We start from the raw sequence: 7,400 nt of genomic DNA, 5'->3' as shown, positions 1-7,400 counted from the left end.
GAGCCTCTCGGCGGCTTCCCCTCCGCTGCGCGGGTGTGCAGGCTCTCCCCGCCACCCCCACCCGCCGCTCGCCCCAGCTCCCTCCCTCCAGCCCGGCCGGCCGGAGCGCGCACACCGGGGCTCCGGCACGTGGGCGCGCGGGAGGCGGCGGCCGCTGCTGCCGCTGCCGGAGCCCAAGCCCGAGCCCGAGCCCTAGCCGGCGAGATCGCCCTCCATGCTGCGGGCTCTGCGGTCGCCTTCCGCTCAGCCTCTGGCCCAAGCCCAGCCCCGCGAGCCCTGCGAGCTGGTGAAACAGCGGAGGGGAGGAGGACTCGGGCAGGAGGAGGGGCGCGGCGGGCTGGGGCGAGCCGGGCTCTGAGCTAGGGGCGCCCGCAACCGGGAGGAGGCAGCCCGCCTCTCTCGCTCGCTCTGTGCTCCAGCCGCTGCTGGGGGTTCCAGGCGGTGCGATGCCGCTGTGCTCCTTCTAGGCGGCGGCCAGCGGAGGCTTCCTGCAGCCTCACGGCCCACGCCTGCCCCCATTCCACCGGCGAGTCCCTTGTCTATCCCAGAGGACGCGCCCGGCCGCTCGAGCCGAAGCGAGCGCGAAGTCTGAAGTCCACCCTCAGCGCCGCCAACTTCCCCGGGAGCCCCTCTCCCCACTGCAGCCTGCGCCAGCCCTGGGAGCGATGCGCCCCCAGCCGGGCGGCGCGCCCTCTGCCAACTCGCCACCCATGGGATCGACTGCCCTCGGCTGCCCCGCTTGGAGCGCGTAGCCTTCGCCGCGTGGCCCGGGAGACGAGCGAGACACCCAGGCGTTCCACGGATTCCACGCGCGTCAGTCTGCTGGGGTCCCCTGCGGGGGCAGCGTTCATACCCAGGGGTGAGTAGCCCGTTCGTGGCGGCGAACCTTTCCCCCCGGCTAGTTGCTTGCAGGGAAGGCAGGGAGACACCAGAAAGTTGAGCCTCTTTGCACCTATCCTGGGATTTGGCTGCGAAACGCAACATTGTTTCCCCCAATCCGATTGCCTTCGGGGTTTCCCCGAATGCCTTCATTTCTGAACCGAGGAAGGAGACCCCTTCCGGTTCCCTAGGTGCAAGGGGGCTCCCTAGAGCAGGCCACGGACTGTTCCCCCTCAATGTGCCGTTTGGGGCTTTTCTGCCGCCCGCGCATTAAGCAGACACCCAGCTAAGCGCTTGGAGATCCGCTGCCGCCTGGGCGCGCTCGGAGATCACGGGCAGCCCGGGCCCCTAGGGGAGGCTAAGCGCGCTTCATTAAAGAGTAGTGAGTGCTGGAATATTAAGGAAGTGTGTATGTGTGTGATTGGGAGCAGGAAAGATAGCCATAGGAGGAGGGCGCAAGTGAATTTTTTCTGTTGCTGATGGATTGGGTACCTTGGAAGCCCTGCTTCTCAGTGCGGGTTTGAGGGCGCAAGATCTAGGGCGGCCGGACAGAGTCCAACAGGTGGCCTGCACGGGCTTCCTGTGGCCAGGCACGCGGGAAGGGAACCGCAACTGAACCGCATCCAGGGGCGCATCTGAACATGGGTAAGGAAATGCGCTCTGCTCTCAGGCCCGATTTGGGCTGAGTGTGTGAGGCATCCAAATGCCTCCTGTCGGAAAACAGCGGCCTCATTGTGTGCCTGACTGAGGTTTCAACTTGCAGGCAACTGAGGGGCCATTCAGCTGGGGCGACGCGGACTTGGCTGGTCCTCGGACGCGAGCCCCTGCCTTCTGCGGTCCCTGGTGGCGGGTATTCCCGCTCCCTTGGCTGGGCAGCAGGCCAAACCTCAGCATTTTGCCCCTCTATACTCCACCAAGGGGAGGGGGGAGTTGCGGGAGCATTAGGAGCCATGGCCTGAGTTTATTCTTCTTTACCGGCCTGGCCTCCTACACTTTCATCCTAAGACCCAGAGAGAGGGCTCAGGGTGGGAGAAAGCGCGTGTACAGGTGGTGGGCGCGGATTAGCGTGCGGACCCGTCGAGTTTGAGAGCTGCACCGGAAGAAACTAGGAACGAAGTTCTGCCCCTGCCGACGGAGATTCACATTGAGAGAGGCTGTGGTTCAGCCTTGAAAAAAGTTTCTTGTGAACTCACCATCCTCTGGTGTTTTCCAGTATGCAAAATACTCTGGGTCCTGATAGCGGCACTCCAGAGGAACATCTTCTGGAGCCTGCTGTGCAACTTCTCTGTCCCTCAATTTGCCTAACTGCAGATCCGGAAAGGTACCCCTGCTCCTGGCAGGAGCTCTGGTATGTCTATAAAAGAGGTGCTTAGAGATGGGTTAGGGTTGGTAGATGGAGGGGCAGCTGGGGGGTTGTCGGGGGTTGTAGCGTGGTCTGGAGGCTACATGCAAAGCAGACACACAATTTTTATTTAGAGTTTGTGTTTTGAGGAGGTTAGTGGGCTCTGAGAAGACTGATAGAAATTTTAAGAGGCTGAAGCTTTCCCAACCACCCTCTTGGCACCCCCACTGCACTGCCTGCCCTCCTGTGTATCTTGGAAATGGAGTGATAGACAAACCAAACTGCAGAAGAACCCTCCACTGCTAGGCTTGGCCCCGTGACTTCCCGTGCGGGAGACACTGCAGGTACTAGAGCCGTCGGGCCCTCCTGTTTCTACTCCGTAGTTGCTGCTGCATCTTCCCGGCCCAGATTTCGTTTCTATTCCTTTGAAGGACCCTCCTCAGTGGGGGTCTCTGGCAGCAGATATCCAAGAACTTGTAAGTAGGCCGAACCTCTTATAGAGGGCGCTGGCTGACTTAGCATGGGGCACAGGGTTGCCTGCCCAGAAGTGTGCCCCCTGGAGGCTCCTTGGTGAGAGGGGAGCCAAGAGCCAGGCATCAAGTGGAGGAAGGAGCAATGAGGTATTGTGTGTGATAGAAAGACAGGGAGAGACCCACAGACAGAGACACAACAGGAGGGGAATCAGAGAGAGACACACATATACCCCCGGGGCAAAACGAGAGAGAGAAAGAGGCAAAAGAGAGAAGGAAAACTGCAGGGTAGAGGGGGCAAACATAGGAGAGAGGAGTGGAAGGAAGGGAGAAAGAAAATAAATCTGAACAAAAGAGCCTGAGCACAGAAAGCATAAAGGGAAAGCAGTGGAAACAGGGGTGAAGTCAGTGGGGGAGGAAAGACAGGGTGGGAGAGCAGAGCCGAGGAAGGGGAAGTCAGAGGAGTGGAGAGGCACTCACTGCTTGGATTTAATTTTTACAAACTATGCTGCCATTCTAAGGAAGTTGACATAATCCACATCCGTAAGTAGCCAGCCCTTGGCTAGTGTTTGTTTCTCTGAGGAGTTGTGAATTATGCACAAATTGGACACTTGCTTGGAACCCAGCTGCACTGGAGATGACAAGAATGTAAGAAGTTTAGATTCTTGGTAAATGCACAGATGCACAAGTTAATTTGCCTTCACTGTGTTGTTCTCCCCTCCCTCCTCCCGGGTAAACACAGGACTGGAGAATTAGGGGGAGGATTTTTTCATCAACTATATTTGCCAGTGATCCTCCAACTCCTGTGTAACTCGTGAGAAAAACAGATTGCTGGACCCACCCCCTTGGGAGTCTGATCCAGTAGGGACAGGAATTGGCTTTTTTAATGACCGCCCGGTTGGTTCTACAGCACATCATCCCTGAACCACACTTTGATAAACATGGTATAGATTGTATAATGCCTTTCTCAAATTTGTCCCCACGTTTCCTCTTAAGAGGCGTGACTTAATGCCCTCCCTCCAATATCCCACCCTTTCCCAAAAAGCTCATTTCCTTTGAATTTCTCTTGATAAAAGGACAAGACCAAGGATTGTGCAGCCAGGGTTACCTTTCCCTGAACCTCATTAATCACAGTAGCTCCAGGGGACAGCAGGAAGCTCTTCTGGCTGACCTTGGCAGGGGTATCCACAACTAACAGCTATTGAGCACTCAGCAGGGCACTGTCCTGGGCACTCTTCATGCACTGCCTATTTCACACAAAACTAATCACAAGAAACTATGCCGTAAGTGCTGTTTTTTTTTTTTTTTTATCATCAGTATTAAAAAAAAAAACTTTTTTAATGTTTGTTTATTTTTGAGACAGAGACAGAGCATGAGCAGAGGAGGAGTAGAGAGAGAGGGAGACACAGAATCCGAAGCAGCCTCCAGGCTCTGAGCTGTCAGCATGGGGCTCGAACTCACAAGCTGTGAGATCATGACCTGAGCTGAAGTCGGGAGCTTAACCGACTGAGCCACCCAGGCGCCCCTATCATCGGCATTTTATACTTACAGCTGAGGAAACTGAGAGTTAGAAATTATATTACTTGTCCTGGAGAAATGATAGAAGTTGTCCGGCAACTGGAGAGCAGCAGTGCTGAAACGGGGACCAAGGTTCGGTGCCTTGAGGGTCTAAGGTCCTAATTATGCTCTGTGGTAGCCCTTAACCCCTACACTATGTTCGAGACTGATGGAGCGAGAGATCCTTGGAGATCTTTCCCACGGACTCTCTCTCCCCCGCTTTATCAATTGAGGGAAAGAAGTGGCTGAAAAAACAAAGAAGTGACTTCCCAGAGATCCCACACCCAGGAGGTAGCAGAACTGGGACTAGCACCCTGATAGCTTGAGTTTCAGTCCAGCCTTTTCCCCATCAGACCAGTGCTGATTGCACCTGGCTGATCATCAAGGTCACATGAGCATCTCAATCGGAACTCAAGCTCTTGGAACCCAACAGAGGCTTACTGAATCCAAACCTTGGGGCAAAGAGCCCATTTTATCGGTGCCCCAAGTCTGCATCTGCACATTACCATTTGCCCCAGTTATTCTGTAGCTCCTGGATTCTGACTTTCAAACGGCTTCAAGAGCTCTTCAAGTCCCCCCCCCCCCCAGCAAAGCAGACACACAAAAAGTAGTATCCTCTGTGTGTTCTGCAGCTCTTGCTAATGTTCCATGCGTAAGGAAACAAGCTGGTCAACCCAGAGGCAACTTTGAAAGCTCTTTGAGAGGTATAGCACTCACATTGATGTTTGTTACACTTGGTTTTTCTTGTGCCAAGTCGGAAACCATTTAAGGAAACATCAAATGCTCCTTCAATGCATCAGTGTCGGTATTTGTACTAATACTTGACACAAAATGACACCGTGAGCCAGGCCAATGTGCTGCTGTGTCAAAAAGTGTCAAGCTCTGTCTCCCAATTTAGTGGATCTAGCTGTGGTGTAAGGAAAACCCCTTTCCTCCTCTTCATTATTACGCTTTTGACTGCCTCAGACTATGTCAGTGTCTCCTGCAGGTGAAAAGGGGCCATCACACACACTGTGTCTCTTTCTGGCCCACTTAAATTGTTTTCTCAGTGACCTCAACATCTTTTCCCTTCCATTTCATTGAAAAGTGGCCAAAGGGGCCAGACATCTTGTCCAGCAAACTGTTTTGTCATCTTTCCCTTTTCAGATCCAGATTTATCCTCTGAATCTGTTGCTTTTAACCCTGACCTCTTATTGAAGAATCGTAATGGAGACTCAGGTGGCTTTGATAAGCAATTGTCTGATAACATGTGTTTTAAATAATGGCAGGTGTTTGACTAGAACACAAACCAAGGAATATACAGGTAGTTACTGCGTCTTTAATACACTGGGAATGTTTTGCCATTTCAGTGGTGAAAACCTACTTTTCTGGCATGGCTGGCAATGGAGAAGTAGAAGGTAGAAACACCGTTAGTGGTTAAGACTGGGGCTTAGAATGCAGACAACTAGGGATTAAGGCTTGCCTCCAACTTGCTGGCTGTCGTGACCTCCATCGGCTTATAGAATTTCCCTAAGCCTCTGTCTCTTCCCCTGGGCATTGAAGACAGTAACGGGATGCTCCTTCTGTGCATGCTGCTAGGACTTATCTTCGTCAGGGACTGAAGTGTTGAGCGCAGCATCTGGCATGTGGTAAGGACTCATCTATTAGGTGGTACTTGTTAAACATTTGTCCTGTGCCAGGCTCCATTTAACTGTGGATGAAACTGACAACACAGAGGTTAAGCAACTTGCCCATGTCACCCAGATCCTGAGTAACAGATGGAGACTTGAAATCCAGATCTGTCCTTTTAAACTTCCTCAGAGTCTTACTGTTGCATTGGTTCGAGTCCCTGTTGTTTTCTTACACGTTAAGAAATGATGCTGCGTATGCAACATATTCTTTCTGGTTTGTATTTTAATTAAATCCATTACATAGAACATGATGTAGAACAGTTCTAGGTGGGGATCTTTTGAATTGGGGGGGATAACTTTTAGGTAGTTACTTTACCTCCCCAAATTTTCTTGTGCTTTTCCAGGAATTGGTACGAGTTTCATGGATTAGTAAGAGTTCCCTGACTCAATGGCTGGGTTACGAGTCTTTATAATGTGTTCCTCTACTTAAACTGTAGTGTATGTACATTTCTCTTTACTTTTCTCTATATGCTACTTAGTCTATGTATAGGCTTCTTGAGTTCAGGAATCTTGTCTTAATTGAAGTTGTATCTACAGGGGCCAGGACAGTACATGACATACAGAAAACTCACACAATACTTTTGAATGACCAATTGTAACTTTGAGCTAATTCTTGGTGGCCCAGAAAAAGTGACCATTGTGTTTAAACTCTAAAAGACAAACATCCAACCACTGGAACTGCAAACCATAAAGTATAATATGTTCCCAGAGGCAGCAGTTCTTCAGATAGAAGGAGTGTAATGGTATCAGAGTTGTTGATTAACTATGTTGGTAGCTCTGGGCAAGTTCCATTGTGATGTTGCTGAAGGTATAATTAGAAGGGACATTCTGATATATAAGTTAACGTGATTTTATCTGTACAGTTAATTAGCTTCTCAGAAAAACACTTTTTTTTCTCAGCCCAAAAGTTTGAAAAATAGACTTCTGGGGTTAGAACCAAAGATAGAGATAATCTAGTTCTACCAGCTTGTAGGAGAGAATACTGAGGCCCGGAGAAGGAAAGGACTTTTCTGAGGTTATCCAGCAAATAGATGCTAGAGCTATCGTGAGCTCCAGAGGCTTCTGGTTGCTAGCTCAGGACTCTTTTTTTTTTTTTTTTTTTTTTTTAATTTTTTTTTTTCAACGTTTATTTTATTTTTGGGACAGAGAGAGACAGAGCATGAACGGGGGAGGGGCAGAGAGAGAGGGAGACACAGAATCAGAAACAGGCTCCAGGCTCTGAGCCATCAGCCCTGAGCTTGACGCGGGGCTCGAACTCACGGACTGCGAGATCGTGACCTGGCTGAAGTCGGACGCTTAACCGACTGCGCCATCCGGGCGCCCCAGCTCAGGACTCTTAATGCACAGCTGAGAGTCGTTAACACATCTGTGGTAAGCTACTTGTTTGCTTCGAAAGCATTCTTGCAAGCCATCTGCACAGACACAGCCTGGCCTCTGAAGAATTCCAAGATCAAGCCCATGCTGGAAAGGAGGAAAGCAAGA

At 51.4% G+C, this 7,400-nt stretch overlaps 1 protein-coding gene across 2 annotated transcripts in view; it reads left to right on the top strand.

Annotated features, from left to right (window-relative positions):
* The first annotated feature begins 736 nt into the window (after positions 1 to 736).
* The window catches only part of SGCD (sarcoglycan delta), a 946,774-nt gene continuing 940,110 nt past the window's right edge, over positions 737 to 7,400 (top strand). The window contains exon 1 of one of the 2 annotated variants that reach the window (XM_019839908.3): positions 737 to 859. The gene's annotated coding sequence lies outside the window, so the exon portion shown is untranslated. Of the gene's footprint in view, positions 860 to 1,260; positions 1,525 to 7,400 lie in introns of those variants that run through there. The other variant, XM_045036411.1, reaches the window with a different exon arrangement.

This window comes from Felis catus, chromosome A1 (assembly GCF_018350175.1).
Source record: "Felis catus isolate Fca126 chromosome A1, F.catus_Fca126_mat1.0, whole genome shotgun sequence".
Lineage (NCBI taxonomy): Eukaryota > Metazoa > Chordata > Mammalia > Carnivora > Felidae > Felis > Felis catus.
This window is presented reverse-complemented; position numbering and strand designations above follow the sequence as displayed.